The following is a 25,992-nucleotide window of genomic DNA, read 5'->3' on the forward strand; positions in this document are numbered from 1 at the left end:
TACAATAGCAATAATCTAAGAGTTTTGTTTATGGAAAGTGCTTGCACTGTAGTAATGCTGCAGGTTTTATCAAAAATCAGTATATATGCCTTTGAAAATCCCCAACAGTCTATGTAGACAATACATGCAAAATATCCCCTGTTGTTCTGTCTTAGGCTTGTTAGTGGCATACTGTCTTGGTTGTTTTTAAGTAAAATACCCTAAGAGTTTCTAATATGCATTAGAAATTGGATTTCTCCTTTTGCAAGCTGTTTTCTGCATCTTTCCACCCCAGGAACGCACCTCATTTTGGCAGGGCTTCTCAACTTTTTTTTTTCTCAACAATTTTTTTTTACCCCAGGTTACGACTCCACTGCCTAAATCTGATGACTCCTCATTGCCTTGCTCCCTGAACATAGGCTGATATGTTGAAAGACTGAATCCAGACGCAACTGTTTCTGGCTTTAATTTTTTTTTGTGTCCCTTTATGAAAATTTCACAGTCATAGGCTATTGCTGCATGTGGTGCTGTCTTGAAAAGCCCATGTAAACTTTCAGCTTCCAACTACAGCTAAATGCACTTACTTTTGCTTCCTTTTGGGTAAATAAGTCAGTGTTTTGTAAGTGTTCCTCCTATCTGTGTTTTTTTTTTTTTAATTATTATTATTATTTTAATTGAAAGTTTGACTTTGTAAACCCTCTTCACCTGCTGTGTCTTCATTACACTAATTGAAACAATTACATGACGTTTCCTGAGGATGGATTCTTCCCTGTGTGACCACCGAGCCCAGTTCTGATCTTCCACACACAGGTGTTGTGTTGCTCAGGTGGTGGTTTTTTTTTTAACCCTTTCCTTCACAAAGATGTCCTGAGGAACGAACAGTCCAACATATATGACATATCATAGCAGAAGCCTTGGTTTAGTCTCCTATCCATTTTCTTATGGAGATCCCTTGCCTCACTGACATTTGTGGGCATTTGTTCCTGCCTCACTGGTGGAGACGAGGAATTTTCATGGGAGGGAGGGAAGAAATTGAAGAAAAACATCTTTCTTAGGCTTTCGAGGAGGCCTCACTTACCCTCTCTAGCCTGTCACACCCATGTAAGTGGTTGTATACCCACATCACTCTACACAACTGCAATTTGGACTCCCCACTTGTATCCCACTTGCCCAGACAGGTGCCACTCTCATCTCTCTGCCCCAGGCCCTGTGATTGCCTGTGTGCTGCCTCCTCCCGGTGATCCACAGAATCATAGAATGGTTTGGGCTGAAAGAGACCCCAAATAATATCTTGTTCCAACCCTCTGCCATGGGCTGGTTGTCCCTGCCAGCTCAGGCTGCCCAGGGCCCCATCCAACCTGACCCTGAGCACCTCCAGGGGCACTCACAGCTTCTCTGGGTTTGTGTTTCAGGTTAACATCCTACATGCAATGTTTGTACAGAGACCAGCCAGGGAAGGCTGGGATTTAGATTTCAGTCATGTTTCTAATGCCTCTGGTTTCCTGTAGCTTTCAATCTTCTTTCCCAGAGGCATTTCTCCTGAAGCACCTGCTCACTCTTGCTTCTGCTGCTATTCTAGGGCAGTGCAGAAAGCAGGAGGCCAAGGAAACCCCCACTTTGGGTGCCAGCTGGCCATGCTGGCACTGCTGTGGGTAGGGGCTGCAGCACTGCACTGCAGAGCAATAACACCTTTTTGAAAAAATAATTGCTTTTGATTAAAATGTAAGGGTGCCATCCTCTTTTTGTTGTCATTAATGACGGCTGCAGGCTATGGACCTTTGAAGTATTTCCTTTTGGCTCTCCCTGTTCTTTCTTTCTTATTCTCCCTCTTTTTTTTTTTTTTTCTTTCTTAATTTTAATTCTCTCAATTATCTGCCCTTTCCAGCTCAGAGTGAGATTTGTTAATTTCCACATGCTTACAAAAACCTGCCTGGCACACTCCAGCTCCCTGGCAGCCTCTAAATGGGCAGCCAGGCAGGGGAGCGAGCAAGCAGGCAGCACATCTGGCTCATTAGCTGCCCTGACCCCCCCTCGGCCCCTCCAGAGGGGAAGAAGGAGGGATTGCACAGGTACTCACCTTGCCAGAACAGCTCATCTCCTCTGCAGAAATGCCACTCAGCAAGGCATGAATGAACACGCTGCTGTGTTTAATTAAGGCTGTCCAGAACTGTTTTATTTGTCATCCCAGCCCCTTACAGGCTAATGGACTTCTTTACATTGTGTAACCTTGAAAGCATTTTTTTCTGTTTCCCAACCTATGAGTGGAATAACAGGAGACCAGGCTGAACCCTAATGGCCCCTCAGGTACTTCCATCTGTATGCCACAGCTGATTGCTAGCTTAGATGAGTCCAGAAAGGAAATAGTAAGCTTTGAAACTCATTTCTCCTCTGTTCAGAGCTGTGGTGTGGGCAATGGAAACAACTGGGATGCTCATCTCTTTATTCCCAATAATTGATCACAAAAGTGGCTCAGTGACTTACAGAGTCATAGAATTGTTTGAGTAGGAAGGGGCCCAATAAAGGCCATCTGGTCTGACTCCCCTGCACTGAACAGGGACTCCTACAGCTGATCAGGTGCTCAGGGCCCCATCCAGCCTGATCTGCAGTGTCTGCAGGGATGGAGCAGCCACCTCCTCTCTGGAAAACCTGTGCCAGTGCCTCACTACCCTCACTGTAAAAGACTTCTTCCTTATCTCCAACCTAAATCTTCTCTTTTAGTTTGAAACCATGTCCTCTTGTCCTACCAGAGCAGACGCTGATAAAGTGTCTTTCTCCTTCCTTCTTACAGACCCCCTGTAGATAATGAAAGATACTTGAGCAGGATAATGCCACAGCTGGAGATCAGCTGGAGACATAGGAGAAAACTCATTCCCAGGAGAAAAATTGAGGTCTCAGTCCACTGGACAAAACTCAGCATACTCCCACTCTGCTGCCATGCAGAGGTCGGGCATGTCACTGCATCCTCAGAGCCTCCTAGTTTGACCTTCGTCATCCTTAATCCCCAGTTTCTTCTTCCACAAAATCACATGTGAGTGTATATAACCAGATTCTCTTTATCTCTCTCATTAAAGGCTGCCTGTGTGAGGTTTCTGTCGGGTCTTTGAGGAGGAAGAGATTGCTCGAGATCAGAGCAAGCTCTTAGCTAAAGTGCTTGCCCCAGATACAGGTATAAATCTGACTCAAACACTGCTCTGCTGGGCCAGCTAAACTGCTCGGGGAGGGAAAACTGAATCATATCGAAATAAAACTAAAGATTGAAACAGAGGATTAATAGCAACTTTACTAATGTTTTTCATTTTGAGATTCTTTAGACATCCTCTACCCCTAAGTGGTTTTCATATGTCAAGGAAGATATCCCTTTGAGCTGTGTGACTTCATGATAGCAGCTCACCTAAATATTGCACTGTGCTGGATCCATGCTTCAGTGTGAGGATGTAGGCACTGGGTTGTGCAAAAGCTATTTATTTCTGCCTTATCGAGGGACTCTGTATAATGCTGCCATTCCTCCCACACTTCTGTTCTCCTTTTGTTCTTAAGCTCAGGTGTGATCTCACTTTCCTGGCAGATGCTTCTCTCCTAGGCGCTATTCTAAAGATCCCCTTTCTCTGTTCCTCAGGCTGGAGGTTCCTCTTTCATTTCTTCCACAGTAAAAACAACTAATCATGGGAACTGATTCTAAAGAGATTGAAATGAATTCTCTGGCCTTAAATCTTCTGGTGCCTCCAGCAACAACACAGCAGAGAGCCCCAGAAGTGGCCAGCAACGCATCTCCAGAACCCCTTTTGTAGCATCTTTTGTCTCAGAGCTGAAAGGTGAGCTCCCCGTACTGACCTGCATGGAAATGCTTTGTCACTATTGAATCATAGAATCATTAGCATTGGAAAAGATCTCTAAGGTCACCTAGTCCAACTGTCCTCCTACCACCAGTTCTGCCCACTAAACCACACAGAAGTACTTAGAAAAGTACCACATCTACCCACTGGTGGAAGTGATGGAGCTCCAGATGGGTCTGGTTTCTGGTACACAGACGTCAGCAGAGAACAACATGGGGCAACAAGGGGATTTGATGCACACTAAGGTTTCCTCTGCCTTGCGCAAAACAACTCCAAATCCATCCATATTATTAAATTGCTGTGATTTAATAAGTCATCGTGTGCCACTGAGCAAAGATAACTGATAGCAGTCATTATCCCCAGGTCATGTCAGTAGGGTAGGTGACACTGAAACCTCTTCTACTATCATTTAGTAACTTCTATAGCTGTGGTAAGTTGATCGTATGTCCCCTGCTTCAAAATAAGACAAAACAGATGAGACGTGAACTGTATGTATCTGACTGAATGCATTTTAATCCCAGACAGCTAAAACCTCTGTGCCATCACTGAACAAAGTTCTGCTTTCCTCAGCAGCCCTGAGGTGAATGGTGCTAGCAATGAGGTTAAAAAATGATATTCATTCCATTGTGCTCTAAAGGGACTCTGCTTGAGCAAGGAGGTTGGACTAGATGATCTCCAGAGGTCCCTTCCAATGTCATTCTGTGATTCTGTGAAAAACCACCCAACCTCAGCAAAGCCCACTGGGACTCCTGGATTTTTTTCATTGGACCTGTGTTTTTTTTTATCATAAATGAGATGATGATGAACGTGACACTTGGGTTGCCATGGGAACACAGCATGAAGCTCGCGTTAGCAGTGCTCCTTCCTGCAAGGTAGCACTGCTGGCTCTGGAGATGGGCACAAGCAGCACCTGCCCAGGTCTCACCCACAAAATCTGGGGGGGGGAGCACCATTTATTTTACCAGAGGAAGACCTGAAGGGAGAAATCATTGCAAAGGTAGGAAGATGTATCTGATAGTTTGTATGGAAATTGCAAAGCCCTACTGGAAACTTGCCACAAAAATTCTGATGAAGATTGTAAGGGGGGTCCACAGGGACCTGCAGACCAGGAGAGTGCTTCCACCACCATGGGATATGCATGGAAGCTTTCAGCATGGGGAAACCTGGAGCCCTGAGCCGCCCTTGTAGCCACTACCTGGGCTGCTCCAGCATCAGCAGGAGAGTGGCAGAGGCCACAGCATTTCTACTTTCCTATCCAGCTTCCCCCCATCTCCTTCATTCAGGATTTACAAATCCCCCGTCATCCTTCAGAAATGCTCATGTTTACTTGGTGACACCCTCCCACCTGCCTACCCTTAGGATTTCCCTGAGCCTCAGCTCAGAAATAATCAGGAGACACTTTTGTGCTGGTAGGAAACCATTTGGAGCTTTCAGAAAGACAATTTCAGAGAGATTCTTCATTGTCATCACTATTTTTCTCTTTCATGGACCTCCCTTTAAATTCTCACCTAATAGCACTTCATCAAGGGAAGAAGTACACTTGTAAAGATCTAACAGAATTAGGTTTTGCTGAAGCAAAGAACGGAGGTGAGGCTGAAATTCTGCTTGGAAGACAGGTGTAAACCATCATCAATCTGTTTCAATAATGCGATTATTTGAATTTTAGGTAGCAGGTGGGACCTCCCCAGAAAGAAAAAGAAAAAAAAAAAAGAAACTCAGGGTAAGAAGAGCTGAAATTATAGGAGAAGGAAGAAAGGGGGTGATGAAGGCTGTGGCTTTGGCAGTACAGCTGCTTTTAGGGACTACAAGAAGGAGTGAAAAATACCACCAAGGGAATCCAGCCAGGTGGTTATAAAGTATGATAAAATAGGATTTAGGGGAACAGCTTGCAGCATGGTAAGTGTTAGTCTATAAGACCTGTCAGAAGTTTGGTAGAGAACAGCAAGAACAGCAGAAATAGATTAGGAATGTGAGGCTTGTTGCAAGAAAAGAAAATTTCTTTTCTGTCTGTCATAAATCTTTCCCTCTTCACCACTTTAGCTGCTTCCTGCACTCCCTAAGCAGGCTTAGTGCTCATGCATGGCCAGAGGGTTTCAATTTGAGCTCCAAATAATAATAATAAATTCTATAAAGTGATTCCATGTGGAGAGGGGATATAATTGTGCTTTATGTTTACACAGTAGGGCCCACAAGAGTTTGGGTCAGGCAGAACACAGAGCGGTTTCTCACCTGCAGCTCGTCCTGGGCCTGATGTGCTGCACCTGTTCTGCAGTAACAGCACAAAGAAGATGGCCAGGGGAAAGCTGCTCTGGCTGGAGTTGGTGGGTTAGGGCTAAGTGGCGAGAGGAGATGTGATTTTCTGTGCTGAGTTGTAGCTGGGATGCTGAAGTTAAACATCTGGTTAATTGATAAGAGGAGCTACAGCAGCCCTTACTTGTTACAGGGTCATGTTGGTCACTTGTTACAGCCATGCTGGGACGTGGGAGCTTGCATTGTTTTATGATCGTGAGCCTGGGTCTCCATTATGATTACACTGCAATGAGTGCCGAGACTGTGCCTGGAAATTGGATCATCTGAGCCTTGAACAATACCTGCTGCTTTTCCCAATGAGTCAGAAGCCAGCCTACTTCTGCAGAGCTTCACCACCATGTTTGGACCCAGGTATGTCGTGTTTCATCCAGTGTTAAGTGGAGCAGGAGCTGCATAATGGCTGTGCTGAGATATTTTATGATTTCTGTTAGTGCAAGAGTCACATTTTAGGAAGAGCAGAGAGAAGAGTGTATCTTTTACCTCTTATTTCCTTGTGTTTGCTTTGGGATGTCTCATGCTTGGCCACTGCAGCTGCTCTGTCCTGGGGCTGCCTTGTAAAGAAGCTGCTCTGGGACTTGGTTCTTACAGTTGATAAGAATCTGTTTGTTGGGCAGCCAGTTCTATGGTGGTGGGAGGACCCCGTGATGGATATCTGCTGTCATCTCTGAGGGGAATTGCGTTAAGGGCTTTTATTATTTAGAGGTTGTGGCTTATTGGAAGCGATGGCTGGCTTTAGGTTTGAATTGCAGTTTCTGCAACGTGGGAAACCCTGGCAAATCTTATGTTTCTACAACCTTTGTTTTTCTGTCTCTGCTTCCCTCAGCTGGAATGGGGATAGCACCTGTGCTGAGGCACTTGGTGCTGCTGTTCTAGTGAAGGATTGAGGGAATGTTTTTTTTCCCTTATGGTACTCCTTAGGCTGATCCACCACACTGACTGCTGTGACCTCCAGCTGCCCCATTTGTTCCTCTCATTCAGTAGGTGGTTAGAGGGCTGTATACTCAACAGCATGGATTCTCACTCTGATCAAATATCTTCTTTTTGCGAACTAGCTCTGCTTGTTAAATAGTTGAGCATTTCACAATTAGCAGAGTTTGTATGGGAGCTGCTGAGTCACGGCCTCAACCACTGATTGAGCACCTGGGGAAAGGACCCGGTCAGCCCTGGGAGCACAGGTGAAGGCAATTTAGCTTGGCTGCACCTCTCTTAGACCTCATTGAAGGGCTGACTGCCACTGTGGAAGGATCTCTTTCTGGAGATCCATGCTTGGTGAAGCTTTCCCCTGCAAACCTGGGATCTTCTGATATGGGTGAGCAATCGTCTTACCTTCCTTTATAGCATCTCCCTAGTGTGCTGGACCTTCCATAATTGCACCTCTGTTTTAGCACTTCTCCCATCGTATTGATCTGTCCAGTTGCTACAGAGTTCCCAGCCAAAAGCATGGGACTCTGGTAGGTACGTGGTGTGCCCTAGAAGCTCAAGCTGGGGCTGTGTCTTCTCTTCAAACTGAATTTGATGAGGACTTATGTGCTTCCTGTATTGAGACTTGTGGGGAATTTTTTTTTGTTGTCTTCACACAAGATTGTGCAAGGGAGAAGTTTAGCACTGGAGCTGTGTCTCTTTAAGGCAGGACCTAGAGCACTAATGTAATACGTCACATATGTTGTAGAAGGAAAGTTTCCTTCTGGTTTTTGTTTTTAGCCCTGAAGGATGAGTTGGCTGTGTTGTGGCATTGAGGGACATGATTTAGTGGGTGTGATGGGTGATCATAGTGGTCCTATGATTCTATGTGTTCAGTGTGTGTATTTCCAAGGAGCACTGTTGTGCTCTGTATCAGAAATTACATCAGGCCAAGAACAAACCCCTCCTGCTTGTTTCCTTTCACCCTGGTTAAGCTTTCTTGTCTGATGAGGGACTATGATGCTTTTACATACCCTCCTGATGTTTCAGACTTTCCACAGCCATACTTTAGAATACTTAACAGCTCCAAAGCTTTCTGCTTCCTTGAAGCATCTGGCTGGAGTACATCTGGTCAGATAAAGTCCTGTAGCTCTACCAAGTTCAGGGTCACTAAATTAGTCCAAACCAACCTTTCCCTCGAGACTTTCATTGGATGCAAAATCTACCTTTGTTTCCTGACCGAAGCTCTATAATTGCAGTGTCTGTGAGACACCTGCAGTCTCCTGAGGCTCCTGTTGGTCTCCCAACATCCAGGCCCAAGTCTTTCCATTAGTTCTGTGCACCAGAGCACTCATTCTGCCTTCCCATATGTCTTATATACTGAGTTCCCTGTCTCTGAGGAACATTTCACATCTCCAACATGGGGAATGTGGATATATTTAACTTTCCTGCAGAGTTTTGCTTGTCTATCCTTCAGCTGCATTTTTGCTTTGTGAGTTTGGGGTTTTTTTTTGGAGTTTTTTTCTTTTGTGATTCCATGCTTTTGCTCCTAATCCCACCACCTGGTATGCCTCTCACTGCAAAATCTCTGCCTCCTCAGTGTATACACCCTTCAAATATTTGTAGGCATTTATCACTTCCCCCCTGCTTAGTCATCTCTCTGCCAAGCTAGACATATTTAGTTCTTCTAATCTTTCCTTGTGAGTCTCTCCCGCACTCATAATTCATTTCTCGTTGCTCTTCTTTGTATGCTTTCCAGTTTGTCAGCACTTAAAATATCATTTTGGGTGCTTTAATATGTGCAGGCATGGAAAAAAGAAGAGAAACTTCCTCAAAAGAGGAGTCAGCCACAGGGAATATCTAAAGTGGGCAAACCTGGGACTTCCTGTTGCAGGTTCTAGGTGAGTCTCTGAGGCTAGCTTAGTTCTTATGGAGTACTGATAGATGTGCTGCTAATGGATCAATGGTGAGCACCTTGCTCATATTTTTTTATCTCAGGAAAACGTTTCCCTTTTGGTCATCTACTGTTCATGCTGCAACCAAGATGTGGGGGGAAAAAAAGGAATGCAATTCAGCTTTTCCTGTTTCTAGGATCCGACTTCTTTCCTTCAAGTAACTGAATGGCCGTTGTTTGGATGGTAACTTAGTACAGCCACACCCTGGAGGGATGGCATAGAGCTGCTATTCAGTCTCCACTCTGTGGAATTTGGAACAAGAAATGGTTTTTGAGGTGTTCCTGGTATTCCTGTAGACAGTAATCTGTACTCTGGTGATGTGATGTGAGCAGAATGATGGAGAGCAGCAAGTGCTCATTCATTAAATGCTTCAAGGTCTGTAGTTTTGCTGCACCGAGAGCTTTTCACATATTCCTCATCACCATGCAGTGACCTGCAAGGAAGCAGGAGTTTATCTTGCCAAGTAGCGCTGTCAAATTTACTAATCTAAGATGGGTATCAGTATCAAAATGTTTCCAAAACAAAGCTAACTTCTGTGTCTGGTTCACTTCTAAATTTCTGCTGCCAATACCAAACCAATGTGCTTTTTCAAATAGGAGTAAAAGGTTCTGCTTTGTTTCTTTCAATATTGTGTTCTTCCTTCCCATCCAGACTAGATGTTTATCAAACATCTGTCTTCTGGTTTGGTTGTGTCCAGGGGATGACATGAGCTTAATATGTATAATATGAAACTGGCTCAGCTGGTGGGACAGGAAATGTTCCTCTACTGTGGTATCAGTGCTGCTTGACTATATTAAGCCAAGCTATAAAAAGTGAAAGCAAAAGCAAATGATAGCAGAGTTTGTTGCATAAGGGTTTTTTTGTTTTTTTTTTTTTTTTTGCAGCCAGCCCATGCTGGTCTGTGTCATCAGTTGGTGCCCCTTTACATGACAAAAGATGGAAATGAAGAATGCCAAACTTGCTGAGTGAAGAGCTGCTATTGCTTTGACAGTGGATTGCCTTTCCTAGCTGTCTTGGAGAATCATGCTGAACAGTGTGTTACAAATCTATGCACTGAATATTAAAAAAGAGAGAGAATGCATTTACTGTCACTTGCAGGTTGACTTTCACCCTTCTAGTTGTCATAGCATTCAGAAGCATTAAACAATGGGTCTTTGTCTACAGGAAGAAAAATAGTGCTGCTATCACAGGCTCGGTTGGGAGTGACAAAATCATTCTGAAAAACTGTTAGAAACAAATGCTCTACGCATTTCCACCAGGCTCAGATGCTTGTATGGGGGCCTGATTCTTGAACCAGCACTGCAGCATCTACTTTCACACCTTCAGGCTGTTTGTTAACATCATCAACCCAGCAACAGGCAACTGCCCGCTGCCTTTGATGCTGTTGCAAACAGCCTTGTCTTTCCCAATGGAATCAGTGGTGTAGAATCAGCAGTCTGGCTCATCTTGTTTTGTCATGTTTGTCTGCTGTCACTCACATTCAGAAAGGAGGTGGGTTTTTCTGTTTGCTTTCACGTTAAGAGCAAGCTCTTGCTCAAGATCTGTTTGGTTGACAATGTTTTACAAACAAATCTTATATTGGAATCACTTTGTTCATTGCTGAAATGCAAAACAACACTTTTTACTGCAGAATCTCAGGAGACAGATGAGATATAATTCAGCTCAGCAAGACTTCTACTATGTGGTCCTATAGAATTGGGATTATTACTTTATTTAAAGCAAAGTGCATTGAACTGGGGTTTATTCTGTGTGTGTATGACAGGTGAGCTCTCTCTTAAGTACAGGTAAGTACTGAATCTTGCATCCTTTCTAGCTATTAGTACAAGAAAATTGTTTGTAAACAAGTATCCATGAAGTTTAATGGTTACTTCTCCCTGTCACAGGTTCCCCTTGTTACCTCATTGACTATTGTTTTACATTCCCATGGACTTTATTTACCTGATTCCAGTTTGAAAGTTCTCACCTTTAGTGATACATACTACTTGTATTTTTTGCTTTGAAATGAGCTCTGTATCAGTTGCTGCTCTTTGAGCCTAAACAACTAACACAAGGGCACATCAGGTTTCACCTGCTCCTGTTCCCAAGGTGTTGCTTAGCAGTGATGTTCAACCCCAGCCTCATTTCGATTCATTGTAATGGAGTGATAACAAAACGCATGGCCGACTTCCCTAATTAGTCTCGTGCTCCTCAAGGTCTTTTGCTATTGCCTGCTGTTCTCTCATACAGTTTAGCTTTGTGGGCTTTGATATTTCCCTAAACGCTTTTAATAGTTCTCTCCCTCTTCCAAATAATTCTTAGGGCAGGAGCTGATATATAGCAAACAAAAAGCAATGAAAGAGTGGTGATGCATTGGTACAGGCTGCACAGGGAGGTGGAAGAGTCATTGTTCCTGGAGGTGCTCGAGAATGTAGAGATGTGGCACTGAGGGGCATGGCTTAGTGGCAATGTTGGTGACAGCTGGACTAGATGATCCTAGGGGTCTTTCCCAACCTTAGTGGTTCTATGATTCCATAGGGGACAGAGGTTTTCTCTTTAAAATCAATGTATTGTTCTTTCTGTCTCCCATAAGCACTAATGAGAGGTGAAGAAGAAAAGAGCCCATTGTCTACAGACAGTGGGAGACTGAGGTTCTTCTCCTTGGACCATGGATAAGCCTCCTAGGAGGTGCTGTGTCAGAGCCGGTTTCTTTAAGGAAGGCTATTATGTAGAATCCTCAAATGGGGAGGAGTGGTGAAAGATATGATCAGAGTCCTTCAGCACTAATTAACTGGCCTCTATAGAAATGCCTAGCTCTGTTCAGATTCCTTTTTTAAAAGGAAATCTCAGAGGAGACAAATGAAGTCTAGTTCTGTGAGTGCCAATGGAGAGGCTGAGAACAGAAAAGCTGTGGATTAATGCAATCAATTTTCTGTGGCCTACCATAGTATTGGACTTGGTTTTTCCCGCCTTCTTTTTGCATTCATGCATTGAAACATAGCAAGAAGTCTGTGCATTTCTCTTGCCTCCTTTATTCAGAAATCCCTAGGCTCTTCACAAACATTATCTGATTTTAAATTTCCAGCTATCTATCCATCTATCTAATCTCAAAGCATTTACGGATTCACAATTCGGAGGGATGGCAGTGCACAGTATAAATCAAAGTTTTTAGCAAAAGGAAATCACTAAATCTATTAACAAATGATTGAAGGACTCCAAATTTAGCCCTGGCAGGAAGTCAGGACAACAGTTGTCAGAAAAAGTAATTGCTATTTTACCAATCCATGCCCAATGTCCCATGATGAGATACAGAATTAAGATTGTTAGCATTTTGCAAGCAGATATTGAAGGTTGCAAGCAATTTAAGACTGCAAATAGCCATATTCATAACATGTTATCACAATATTGGAGAAGAAGAGGAAATCTTGGGGGCAAAGTAATGAGATACTCTTTTCCAGAATATTCTTTTCTAGTAGATCTGAAGGATGTTTTCCTACTCAGCAGGAGGGAAAGGTTAAAAACCATTTGAATGTGTGTTAGTCTTCACATTAGGAATATCACTGGGTGCACATTTATGTTTGAGGACTCTGTGTCACTTCTGCTGAATATACTGCCCAGCTGTATTAGAGATACACATATAAAGTACTCAATTTGAGGAGTACAGATAAGAGGCAGGGCCAGCCACTGTGACTCATGCAAACAATTTTGACTGGAATTCTGAGCATACAGTACTACTTTGAATATGAATATAGCCCATATTCTGGTACTTAGGGAGAAGGCTTCATGTTCTGTAGAAAATCTCAGTGATCTGGATGCTTGCATAGAGCTTCTGTCATTTTGCTTTTGTGCAGTAATGTGGGAAGCAGAGCTAGAGATTAGCAGGCAGACTTGTCACGGGCTCAGTATCTTCCATTGGTGTGGGGAGAATTGAAGGAATTTCCTTGTGAAAGGATCTAGGAGGGCAACAGTCTATCCATTTTCAGTATTGATTATGTTCTGTGTAGTTGAGTCATATCACAAAACCTGACTTAGTCTGGCTTTACTGTGCTCTGCTCTGTATCTTGCTGATATTTTGAACTAAAGCAACTGAACTAACTGATGAACGCTAGCCAGTTATTTTGCCTGTCTGAATCGTCTTAACTAACTTTCAAAACTACATTGAGACATTTGACACTCCCGAGGGGGCCAAGCAGAACAGTGTTATGTTGACACATCCCATCACAAGGACTGATCCGTTAGCACTGAAGTAAGGCATTTCACTGCTGAACTTTGCTCCTCTTTGTTGTCCTTACGAAAGTACATTGTAACATGGAAGTACATTGTATTCAAATCTTCCAGCCAAAATCATCTTCATCAAGGCAAATTCAAGCATCTGACAGAGGTCATGAAGCAAATGAGGAATTGTCCCAACAATACCGAGACAAGACATTAAAAAGAATTGAGAGTTTGAGTAAATCCGCAAAATAATTTGCATTTCAAATCTCAGGCAAGCAGCTGTGTAATTTCTGCCTTAGATTCACCGCTGTGATGTTCATTATCTGATTATCACTACCTACAACCTTCCAAGCACTAATGCACATTGTCGTCTTGGCTCTTGAGTTACTGAGATGTGTCTGACACTGAATTTGTGAGTAATTGCTAAGGCTCCCCTCAATGAAGCATCTCTGAGGATGCTCTTGGAAATTAAATGTTCCTTCTCAAGCCACTATTTGCTTACTCAATCCCTATCTTATTAACTAATTATCAAGTAAAAATGTTAATTTGAAATATGCATGTCACATTTGGGGGATGAAAGAACTAGAGATGAAAAGATACTCAGTGGATTAATGCTGAAGTATTTCTTCCATCGTGCCATCTTCCAGGCTCCTGCTATGACCTGACCCTGATTGACTGGCTGCCTTGTGCATGATCCAACACAATGCTACTTTGAGATTGCTGTCTTGAGCTTATAGTGCTGCAAATACTGTGGGTCACATCCCTTTATTTAACAGCCATAAACTCAACCATAATATCCTTTCTTTCCAGTCTTTACTTCTTGAGCAGTGTCATGATGCTTTAACTTTCCCTGAAAGAACTAATGGAAGGAAAACACTAGGTTGTAACCAACTAAATTCTGCTTGTCTTGGGCTGATTTCTGGGATCGTTTTTTCAACAGCAAGAAACTGAGTTTGTAGTGCCCAAGTTTTCCCTTTTGTGACTTAAGAATTGTCAGTTTCCCCAGTGTAATATAACACAATCCTCTTAAAGTGTTCCATGCTGCCAAGGTGATCCACTGTACTTGTGCACTCAAAGCATATAATTAAAGGAGAAAAATAAAGACTGAAACCAGGCACCCATTTTTGCACTGCACCTTTATGTACCTTCCTCACTCCATTAAAGAAGAGAGCTTCTATCAAGTTTGTTTCTTCTCTGTAGAAGAAACGAGAGGCTAACCGGTCTTGCCTGAGGGAATTGGTTTGTACAGTACCTGGAAGTGTTGTTCACAGCAGTAAACTTAAGCTTTGTGGATAGCTTTTTTTCATAGTATAAAATACACATTTGTTATTTAAAATGCCTCTTGTATGCAATAGAACTTGATCTCACTTCAATTGTCAATGAACTATAAATATTTATAGCAGTGTGCCTATAGTGAATTTACTTGAAATTTACAAGGCCATAAGCAAGATCATAATCTGATCCATTGTCCCCTCAGCAAAGGATTTTACAAGGTGGGGATCGCATTTGTAGATCTTTATTCAGAGGTAACTGAAACAGACAAACAAACTAGAAATCCTCTTACTGCAGTCAGATCTTGGCTTGATATTTACGTGAAATATATTCATCTTCACCTTAATATAAATGTCCTTTTATTCACAGTGTGTAGTTTGCTATAGTTTCAGTTCATTTTCCTTTCTCAGAGCTCCGTGGCACTTCCACTGTTCACCCTTCATTTTCACAGTCGCAGCTTGAAGAAATTAAATATGACTGTGGAAGAAATGGAGGAAGCTCTGTTTCTTATGTGATCCATATTTGGGTAGAGCTGCAGTTAATATTAAGTATGTACCTTTCAGAGTGGGCCTTTTCTGTTCTCTGGCAAATCTGTTTTCTTCTGTCTCTAGGAGTAAGTGCTTAGTTGTATAAACCAAAACAAATCCTGTGTTTCTCTATCTTATCAGCATTTGTGAATGCTGGAGAAAACGCTTCCAGCTGTCACTTACATGTTTGCTTTATTTTTCTTTCTACCAAAGCAGCCTTTGTTTTGCTTGCTGGTGGATATGCTTGTTTCTAGGAAGGTTATTCTGTCTACCTGGATTCTGAAATATCTGAAGGTTTGGTCTATGTACAGAAGCATCTATGAAAGGGTGACGTTAATTGTGATGACATGAGATGGGAAATGTTCAAATATGTTCAACAACATATCATCTTCCATGTTTCAATTTTCTTCATTGGAGGAAAGAGGGTGCCATGAAAAGTGATAATGGAAAACTTGATTTTTAATTCCAGCCAGCATTATTTCCTTCAAAAGCAGAAAAAAAAAAAAGCTTTCTTATTACTGTTGTCTGTTTGTGACTTTCCTACTTTGCTTTTTTTCATGTACCGTGTGTATGACAGCAAATCTGTGCTAACCCAGGTGGGTTCCTGTGGTGCAAAAAGTTTAGTAAAATGGTGCCTCAAGGAAATGTTTGTGGGTGTTCCACATCACTTTGTAGGCTTCTGTTCTTTACTCTTTTGTCCATCAGGCAGTAGGTCTTAGTGATGAACCTGAAGATGGATGGTACAGAGCCATCTCAGTCACTTTCAGTGATGGATCAAGGCCAAGATGTAGCAGCATTGGTTAATATAGTGAGGGATGTGCATTGCTTTAGAGGATAGACAAGTTCCTTGTTTTCTGATGCCTTTATTTTGGTTATCTACAAAGTAAATATTAATAGGATTAAGTTTCTTAAGAGACCCTGTATGTGTTCACAGCTTCCTTCTTCACTGTGGCTGTTTTAGTTAAGAATTCTAGATCCTAGAAGAAAGGTTACATGTATGTGTGTGTGTGTATAAAGAAAACTTAATAAATTACCTATAAGCCTGATTTCTAAATCAAACTGTCATTTCCTCTAGGAGATAGTAAGTATATTCATTTTGTGGATTAGTTTGAAGTAGTCAGTGGGGGAATTGACTATGGAAAATGCTAATTTTCCTTAGTGTGAGGAGGGGAAATGGAAGGATTGAAGAAACTGGCTCAGAATTCACAGAGCTGGGAATGGCATCAGGCATCTGATTGCCATCCAGGTGTGATCTGGCCACTGCAGAACCTGATCTCTCTCAGTTCAGTAGCATGGCAGAAAACTAAGCACAAATGCTTCTTTATGATGGGAGCAGAATGTAGATCTTGTTCTTGTGATCTACTGTTTGTAAGCAAATCATAACTGAAGTGCTGTGAAACACAACTTCTGCATTGTGCTTCGCTTAATCATGGAACAGAACACACTCCAAGGCTCTGTGCAAATTTCAGGATCCATTAAATCTAAACAGTAAGCAAATATATGAACAGGTCCTCTCAGGAATTAAAAAGAAGCTCTTTCTTTTGTTTTTCATCCTCCTAAGAGGACTGGTTTCCAGCAAGAATAATGATGAATATATTTATGGCTCTATCTGAGGCAACTTGCTACCAGTTGCAATACCTGATTGGCTTGCAAATGCTGAAGCATTGTCCAGTCTGGAGCTGAACGAGCTCTAGAGATCTCACCACGAATCCCTCACCCTTGGTTCTCTTACTAGGAACATTAATCTCATTAGTGAGTCCCATAATGAAGGTGGAGCATGGGAAACCTTCCCCTCCCTTCTATACACTTGATATTGCTATGTACTTCAGAATATATATTGAACATCTGTGTGAAATGTATGTGGCAATATAAAAGCCTTCTTTTTAAAAATATTTCAAAACTGGCCATTTTCCACGTTACTTTAAATATACAGTGTGTACTTGTGTGTTTGACACAACATTCTGGATATGTTCTTCCATATTCAAAGTATAATGAGTAAGATTCATCACAAGAAAAGCCGCATTTTCCATGTTAGCAATGCTAATGAAGAAAATATATGACATTCCTGCGTTGCTTGCTATTATTACTTGCTTTTTGCAGTTTAACTAGCAGGCAGAATTATTTCTTACTGAATTCTTGTGTTAGCAGCAAAGGTTCCTGGGCTATTTAATAGCTGTTTGGAGACCAATGATGGGAGAGCTAGAATATTGCTCTGGCTCACAATGGGCATGTGTCTATGCTAACAACTCGGTAACAGTAGTGCAATCAGCCTGACTGGTTTGTATAGTACTGTTTTCACTTGTGTCAGCCTCAGGTGGAGGGTGTGAGATGGTGTATTACTCAGCATTAGCAAATAGTGTGAAACAAAGAGCACAAGTGTTGTTGCTGAGGATCCTGTGTATGTTTCAAGGGGGTTCACTTCGTTAGGTTTAGTTTGGCATTGCAGACTAAATGTGAATCAGCATTTACGTGCTTCTGGAGCAGGTCTTCAAGTGAAGTGTCACCCAAAAGGAATCCAGGCCAGATCACTCCATGGTGGGAGTTGAAACACAGTACATGGGAACAATCTGGTGATGCTCTTTAAATGCACAGTCCTGGTGCAGGAGTGCAGGTGAGTCAGGTGCCAGTAAGGTCATCAGCACTAAGTTATGGTTTCATCGTTTATTTAAAGAGGATAAAAAGCAGTCAACTGGGTTTGACTGGTGGACAGGGAAAAATGGAGTGTACTGAATGTACCCCTATCCTTTTTGTCTACTAAGAGCATTCATGTTTAAATGTCTGCAAAGTATTGTCTCTTTTTTTTTATCCTTTTTCTGTGTAGACAAAGATGTTTCCAAAAGCAGCCTGATGAATTAAAAGTGCTCAAGTCATAGTAAATGAAAACAGGTTCTTTATTTAATTATTGATGGTTCAAATTAAAGATTGTAAGCATTCTTTCAATTGAGTAGACTTAAGAGGAGGTTCTTTGCAACAATTGTCCTAATGAAGGATGATGAGTCTCATCTCATTCCAGGGGAGTGGAATTTGTTGTGTGCTTTGGGGTCTCTGCCAGTACATCCTATTACAGCATCAGGACCCTCGACAATAAATGATCCACATTCTTGGAATTAACGTCTGTAATGGGAATAGCAGAAGTGGAGATGATGATGATGATATATTACCTTGAGCACAGGAGTGCATTGAAGGATAATTGAATAAGAGACCAAATTCATTTCTGATGTAACTGCACCAGTTTGACCACACGGTCGTACCTCGTGTTAATAAAAACACATGAAAAAATAATCTTGGCAATTCTCATTTTGCTGTTATTAATGGTTGTCTTACAAGACCAGAGTGCAGTTCGGGAGTCTGGTTTGCTTCAGTTAAAAGTCTGAAGTCGTACATGGAAGCTTCCTCAGATTTGTCTAAAATACTGGCTAGCAGCCTCAGGGGAATGAGATTCCTTGCAATACTTCAATGCTGCTGCTTAGTTCTGGGCATGGCAAATAACAGACTTTCCTAAGAATTTTCCATATGCTTGATTTCAGCTAAAATGTAATGCAGGGAACTCAACAGTGGCGTGCTCTATACAACACCTGTATAAATATTTTTCAAGAATATATTAACATCTTTATTCCTATTGAGTTATGCCTGAATTCATAAGTCTTTAATTTATTTGATTACTTGAAGTACGCTGCCCTAAGTTTGTGCCTAGTACCGGGGAAACTGGCTGTAGGAATAAGCTAGTCATATAGTGGTGGGTTTACCACCTCTTTAACATGTGTCACTGCCAGGAGCAGCTGGCTGCTTTCTGACTTATCCCTTTCAGCTGGTCCCCTTGACACTGAAACTTTAGGGATTTAGAGGTGGATTTTGTCTGTTTGACTTCAAGAGTTCATTCTGGAACAGGGGAGAAAAAAAAAAAAAAAAAAAAAAAAAAAAAAAAAAAAAAAACATTTTTAAGCTTTATGATGTTACTGTTTTCAAGGATGCCTCTCTCACCTCTTTTCATCTTGGGTTGTTGTCATTTGAGCCTCACTGATGGATTTTAAATGCATGGGCCTGAGCTGTTAATGCACTGGATTCTTCCCATTGCCAGAAAGAGGACAATATAGCAGCAGCAGAGGATCGTTGCAGAGGATGCATGATGACTGCTGGGGACCACTGAAAGTTTTGCTTGGAAGACTTTGCAGCAGAGGCTGACAGGTGCTAGAAAAGTAAACACTGCTGGCAGCTTCTTCCTGTGTTGGTTTTTTTTGTAGCACAGGTGAAAGTAATGTGAGAATTGTTATCTGTTGCTTTAAACAACTTCTGAAACAGAAACAAGAGCTCATTTGCTCTGGATTCTTCACTGCCTGTTACCAGCTTTTGCTTTAATTGGATAGGAGAAAGGAAGTATGGCCAGAGCTCCTTATGTGAAGCTGGTGAGTTGGAGAAGCAGCCACGCAGTGAGTGTGTCTGATGGTGAGGACAGATGCTCCAGAGGTGACAACTTCAAGTATTTTAGTCCAATTTACTCAGAAACCATCTGCTAAAACAAGGCCAGCAAGGTCACATCTGTTCACATTGTCTCTATCTATGCCTGGTCTAGAGGTGACCCTCAAGTTTATAGGCAAAATGAGAGTGAGGAGGAGCTGGGACTCCGTTCTATGACTGACAACGGCCAACACTTGGTGACAGGAAAGGTAAATGCTGTGTGTTTCCTCAGCTATGTCTAATCATTAAAGATCTGTAATAGGAACTTTTCAACTGTAAGTTCAGAATTGTACTAAATAGTCTTGAAGTCTCCATAGTCTTTCAGGGAAAACAGGCAAGTAAGAGCAACCTTTCCTTTTCTTTAAGCCTTCCTAGGCACAAGGGGGGGGAGATGCAGCTAAATTCTTGCACTCGCTGCTCAGCAAATGAAGTCCCCAGGAAATAGTATGGAATCACGACTACACACTGGAAACATTCTTTATGTGAAGCAAGCTCCTCCCACATAGACTATTCAGTGTTGAATCCAGGTCATGCACAGTCCTACACATCTCAGTAACAGTTTCGTTTCCCACCCTGACTCTTTATATATGGGGATGTCTAAATTAGCCTCCATCAGAAAAAGCCTCTCTCCTCCAGGCGAATGCACAAAAATGTTGGCCTAAAAATTGGCATGCAGATATGTCACATCTCTGTGTTTGAGAAGGAGACTTGCACAAATTTACCTGACTGCTGAGAGTTTTCCATTGTTTTTTTTCTTCCCCTCCTGCTGGAAATGGTGACATATCTTAAAGCGCAGCATTATGGGCTGCTAGTCATGTTACATGGGCAAGGGTATTCAGGAGATCAGAAGGAACTGCCAGATTGTTTAAAAGCAAAATACAGCTCTGGGCTAACTGCAGGCAGGAGACATTATTATGAATAAGCTGCAAACCAATGGGTGGGATTGTCTAAACAAGCAAGTTCTAACTTTGAAGGCGTTGTCAAAGCTAGTGAATATGAGCCTTGGTTACACTGGCTCTGTTGAAACCATTTTCCATGAATTCTACCCCCAGTAACAAAGCTGGAATTGTTAAGATTGTAAATAGCTGACTCCCTCACATCTTCATTCCTCTTTAAGTTAAAACCAAGCTTACATTCATTTATGAATACTGGTGCAGGTGCAAATTCTACAACCCCAATGTTATTACACAGAATGGCAGACAGACTGCCGAATTTAGGCTTTTACATCAACTCTAGGCATACTAAGCAATTTTCTGTGCCCTTTCCCATTCCATACCTCCTCTGGCATGAGCAGGATGCCTGTGCGTATGTCTTCCACGTGTGACAGTGTTCTGTTTAACAGTAAAGCAAATAAGAGCAAGCAGAGATGACATGTACCAGCACCACATTAAAATGATTTAAGCCATTATGCGTGATCAGTAAACCCCCAGGCAAGTTGTCCTCATTTAAAACTTCTGCTTACCTATTACGAGAACTTCTGTAGAACACAAGTTCCTTGGGTTGTGTTTTGTCAATTTGATCAGTGTGTTCACAGACACTGCAGTTTGAAGTCTCTCTGAATACTGTGCTGCTCACCTCAGTGCCTAAGTTTGGTTGAACCAAGGCACTTCCTTAGTGTCTGCATGTATTTGTGTGGATTGGGCAAGTTGATTCAGAAGCCGTAGTCGTTTCAAACTTACCAGGTCAAGAAGCTGCCCTGAAAGACCAGATTTCTCTTAGGCATATATAGCTTGATTGCTGTACTTTACTTAACAGCTACTGCTGTTTAATGTTGCTCAAGGCTGAAAGCAGGCTGAGTGATGCAGGTCGTTGTCCTGGGCAGAAATTCCGTGATGCTCAGTGCCTGCTTTTACTGATGGGGTTGTGGTCACAGCAGGGTCTCGTGTAGTGAAAATCCAGCCTCAAAGCTGGAGAAGACAGACTTTGTCTGTGAGTGACTTTGATGTTGATCCTACAATACATAGTTGAAAGAAATCATGTTTTGATGTGTGTTAAAGGTGGAGTTAGTGACCCTGTTTTTTTGAAGGTTAAGATCTCGAAGAGGAGAGCATCACTATTTACCAAGCAGAGCGGATCTGAATTTTTTTCATTATTACTTCAGCATTATAATAGCAGCTCTAGCCAGAATTTTGCCATCTACTCAAATTCATTCTTCTCTGTTTCCTACCAATATGAGCAATGGGTGAATTATAAGCCAAGCATTTAATTGCCTTAGAAGGTGGGCTCTTATTCCAGTGTATGCTGCACATTTCCGCTGTGACCTCTGTCAAATCAGAGTTTCTCAAGCTTCTCTGTTTAGGCTGTGAAGTTCATTCAAGTTACAGTGTCTGTTTAATGTGAACATGTCTAGGTCTTAAAACTATGGGGAACTCATCTCAAAGAGGGCCTTCAGGCACCGCTGTTACGTGCATCAATAATATATATGTATTTTTACAAGCAATCTGGCCATTAAGGGTTTATTGCATGCCAACAACATATCAATGACTATAACTAACTGTTTATAAGGCAGTGAAAAGCCCCAGGGTATTTCGGATTTGGCTTTGAGCCCTAGTTTGCCTTCTATGGGGAAAAAGAAACAAAAGGCAGGGAAGAAAATCAGTCTGCAAGTATCTTCTGAGCGGGCTCAGCAAGATGAACCAGACAGTTCTGCTTTATCCATTGGAAGATGGCCGTGTTGCAGGAGAGCTACCACTACCTCTATGTTAGCAGTTGTTTATGGTATATAGCAGTGTTATTAATTCGTTGTTGCATTCACGAAGGCTTAACAGCACAGCAGTGCCAGTGTAGGATGCTATTAAAGATCTCCAGGGCCCTGTGAAAGATGAGGGGTAGGCAGCAGTGTTAGTGTTGTTTGGAAGGATAAAACAATTGTTCTTCCTTGGGTGTCCCAAGAGGTTTCCAGCAGGGACACAGCCAGCCAGTAACAAATTTTAAAAAGGCTTCTTTAAACGCTCCATATATTCATAAGTCCACGCACACGAAGGCAGTTAAGAAGTCTCAAATGATCAATGGGACGTGTGTACAGATGGTGACAGTTAAATGTACAGGAGAGCTGTGGAGAGAGATGAAATGAATATTATCAGTGTGATTCCAGTGGTGATAATGAGAAATGAAACAAACAAAGAAATGATTACAAAGAGAGTGATGTGAAATCATTTGGGGAGGGGAGTGATTACAATGGAAAGAGCGCTAAATTAGAGAACTAATTATCAAATAGGTTTCACACCATCCAAAAAGCAACCTGGAAACCATTAGCAGCACACCCTGTGGTTTTGCTCAAGAAGAGGGAATTAATGGCACTAGCTCTAGAAGGGCAACAGAGGTAATGAATCTCCAGTCCTTAAACAGTAATGATCTTCATGACAGATATTTCAGAGCACCGCATTATCAGCAGTCCTACGATTGCCTTTTGCTTCATTTATAACATTGCCTTGGGAAGAAAAAAATAAGAGACTTCTGCAATGCTTTTCTCTGTCTGTGGCTGAATGAGGAAATGCTTTGTGGATAGTTATGATGGGTCCAAGACCTCGTGTGCTGGAATGAAGTAATGCCGATTAAGAGTCATTCCAGTCTATGGAGCACAGACCAGCCTTTTCCTGACATGGATTGGGCACTAACGTTACATTCACATGGTGGAATATCTGGTTGATTGCAGGGTTCTTCCCCTTCTCGTGCTATTGTAAGAGATTTTGGAACAACCTGGTGTTAGCTGGTTCATTGATCGCAAGGCACTGGGTGACCTGCAGGCTGAGTGGGAGGCTATACCTGGTCAGGACTGGTGGCAGAGAAGAGCTATGGGATGCAGAGAGCCATCAGGGCTGTCAGTCTCACACCTTCACCAGGACTAAATTCACTTGAAAGAAAACATTGCTAAATATACTGTGTGTGGGTGCCATTCACGATAAACAGAGAATCTGATTTCATCTGCTTTGAATTGCATTTGCTTATGATTACCTGAACAGACCCCATTTATGCTGGCTTTCCCAGTCTATTATTGGCAGATGTCTGAATGCAAGTGTTTTCTTTCTAGCTTGATCTGTTAGAATTTCACAAATAAACTCTTCTGAGATCCAATTAGTTACTGCACTTGTTATTCTTGCTTTCAGAATTTCTCCCTTCTTAATCTTCCTCCCTCTTGGTACTTCAGGGTGAGTTTTTAAGGCAACCCTTTAAACCCAGGCTGACTTGTGTGGTTGGAAATGGACCCATGGGTGCAAAATGGGGTCAGTGAGCAACTTAAGGTTGCTCCTTCCGGCCACATCTTGGGGCTGGTGTTTGAGCTTGGGTGATCTTAGTGGTCTTTCCGACCTTGGTGTTTCAGTGACTTAGAGGAGGAACATTTTGGTTGACAATAGCTGTAACAGCCTAAGGATCTGGATTGGGCGCTTATTGTACAAACTGGTACAGCTGAAGAACCGCGACAGAAGTGTCAGGCCTGAGAGCTGAGTATGATTTGAGAAATCACCAGTTCTGTTGGAGAGATGAGTAATACTGTCTCTGTGGGAAAATCAGTTGGCAGAGCAGAGTGTTAGCAGAGGAAGGGAAAGGTGAAGAGGTAATTATCTCCTAGGAGAGTGGTGCAGAAAGGAGTGCTCAGCACAGGCAGGGAAAGGAGAGGAATGTCATGCACTGATGTGACAGTGGGTATTTGGGGTTCTGGAGGAGGTGCAGTCTCCAAGGAAAATGCAGAAGAAAAAAAAAATACGAGCTAAACAACAGCAACAAACAAAGCCGAAAAGGGTTTTACCTAACGTTTTACCTCTTCTTCTAGGAACAAGATTGAGCTTCTAAAAAGACACCAAAATGGGAGCAAAGTTGAGTTCCTGAAAGGACTCTAAAGTGCTGCGTAAAGAATGGCTGCACTGGTGAATGAAAGCCAAGCCTCTTGTGGCTATCATGTGCTGGGTAACTCTGCAACTTGTGTGGAATTTCCTTGAGCAATTGTAAACCATAGCGCAGGGATACCTTGACTTGGTTTAAAAAAAGCCATTCTTCTTGATTCCAAAACTAAATTGGTAAGAGTAAGGACAGAAAACTGTTTTTGTACACCCACGGACTGCCCTCGGCTCAGCAGTACTACATAATGACATTTTAAGCACTTGAAAGTCTATTATCCTATGCAGAAGAACAGCTCTGTGCCTCAAATCTCAGCCTAGGACTTGAGAGCTGAACTGAAGCCTCTCTCTTTCCAGGTTTCCTGTTGGCTTTCAGATGGGGTTCATTCTTCTCTCGTTTTACTGTCGGGTCTAAGCTCAGAGGTGGGTGGGATGGATCTCTCTCTGGAGATTCTGATCTTTGCCTGTTGACAACAGAAGGAGCTTCAAGAGGGGAAAAAAAACTCAGCCTGGATTTTGAGCTTTTATTTGGTTAGATAGATGAGAGCAATCCCAGCCTTCATCAGTTGTCTAAACTTATTTAACTTCTTTTTTTTTTTTTTTTTTTTTTTTTTTTTGTGCCTTGGAATGGAAGTGCGACACAACTTCCCTATGGGAAAGAAATGAACGTCTTGAAGTTTGCAGTGTAGGAAGATGCTGTGCTAAGCTGTGCACCATATGTACCTTGGGGAAGATGGATTTTTGTTTGTGCAGCTTCAGTTTCATGATGATTTCTCTTTTCAATACAATGCCTTAAATCCTTCTTGCTGCTGTTTCTGCTAGTCAGAAGCACAACGTCTTACATAGAAAATGATGTAAAAATCATCCCCCTTTCCCCCTTCTCCCTTAATTGTTATGTTCACACTTTAGTTGAAGTGTCTGAGTGGAGGGTTTAATTTAGATTTAATAGGATAATTATTGCATGACAAATTAATGCCAAACAATTATTAAGTGCATCTCTACTGAGGCTTTTGGAGTTTGTAATAGGATAGCTATCAGCTACCTGGTGGTTCAACTTCAAGAAGCCTGCTCCTAATAATCAGAGTATTTATTTAATGTGCAATTTAAACACTGATTTAGGTACAGTATTATCAGGAAATTAGTCAATTCCCATGATACCTGAAGGCCAGCAATGCCAGATTGTTAACATGGAGCTCTTGGGTGGCCCTGCAGGAGGGAGATGTTGGTATTGCTGGTGTCACTGTTGGCTGTACTGCAGCTTGGGAAACAATGATGAAAACCACAGGCCTTCACTTCTGCATGCCAGATCATCTGCAGTCAGTGCATGCCAGGTTGTCTGCAGTCATCAGTGTTACCCCAGGGTAAAATTGATTGCACAGACTGAGGAATTGCATTCTGGTCTGTTAATATGGGATTAGTTTGCCTAGGCGTGTGATTAACTGGGGGGGAGATGCTAGGTTATTTGTTGTTGTTTTTGTTGTTATGTTTTAAAGCAAAGTACTTGGAGCTGTGCAGAATTAATGCTGAGGGTCTACTTAGTCGGTTCCATTATTCAGACTACCTCCTGCAAGCCTTCCAATAGGGGCAGAACTGGCTGAGATGTCCTGGGATCCCAGCATCCTCTGGCAGCTTGTGTTGTATTACAGGTACCATAAGCAATAGCGGTGCCCTTCCCTTCTGACATATCTAATGGTTATAGGAGGTTAAGCATTTGCTGATAGTAACATCTTAGGAA

At 42.2% G+C, this 25,992-nt stretch overlaps 1 protein-coding gene across 3 annotated transcripts in view; it reads left to right on the forward strand.

Annotated features, from left to right (window-relative positions):
* The window catches only part of AGBL1 (AGBL carboxypeptidase 1), a 478,919-nt gene that overhangs the window by 276,635 nt on the left and 176,292 nt on the right, over positions 1–25,992 (forward strand). The window contains exon 24 of one of the 3 annotated variants that reach the window (XR_008203809.1): positions 6,256–6,473. The exons of the other annotated variants lie outside the window; for them this stretch is intronic. The gene's annotated coding sequence lies outside the window, so the exon portion shown is untranslated. The remainder of the gene's footprint in view (positions 1–6,255; positions 6,474–25,992) is intronic. 3 annotated transcript variants of the gene reach the window in all.

The sequence above is a fragment of the Tympanuchus pallidicinctus genome, unplaced genomic scaffold, assembly GCF_026119805.1.
Source record: "Tympanuchus pallidicinctus isolate F22 unplaced genomic scaffold, pur_lepc_1.0 scaffold12, whole genome shotgun sequence".
In the NCBI taxonomy this organism is placed as follows: domain Eukaryota; kingdom Metazoa; phylum Chordata; class Aves; order Galliformes; family Phasianidae; genus Tympanuchus; species Tympanuchus pallidicinctus.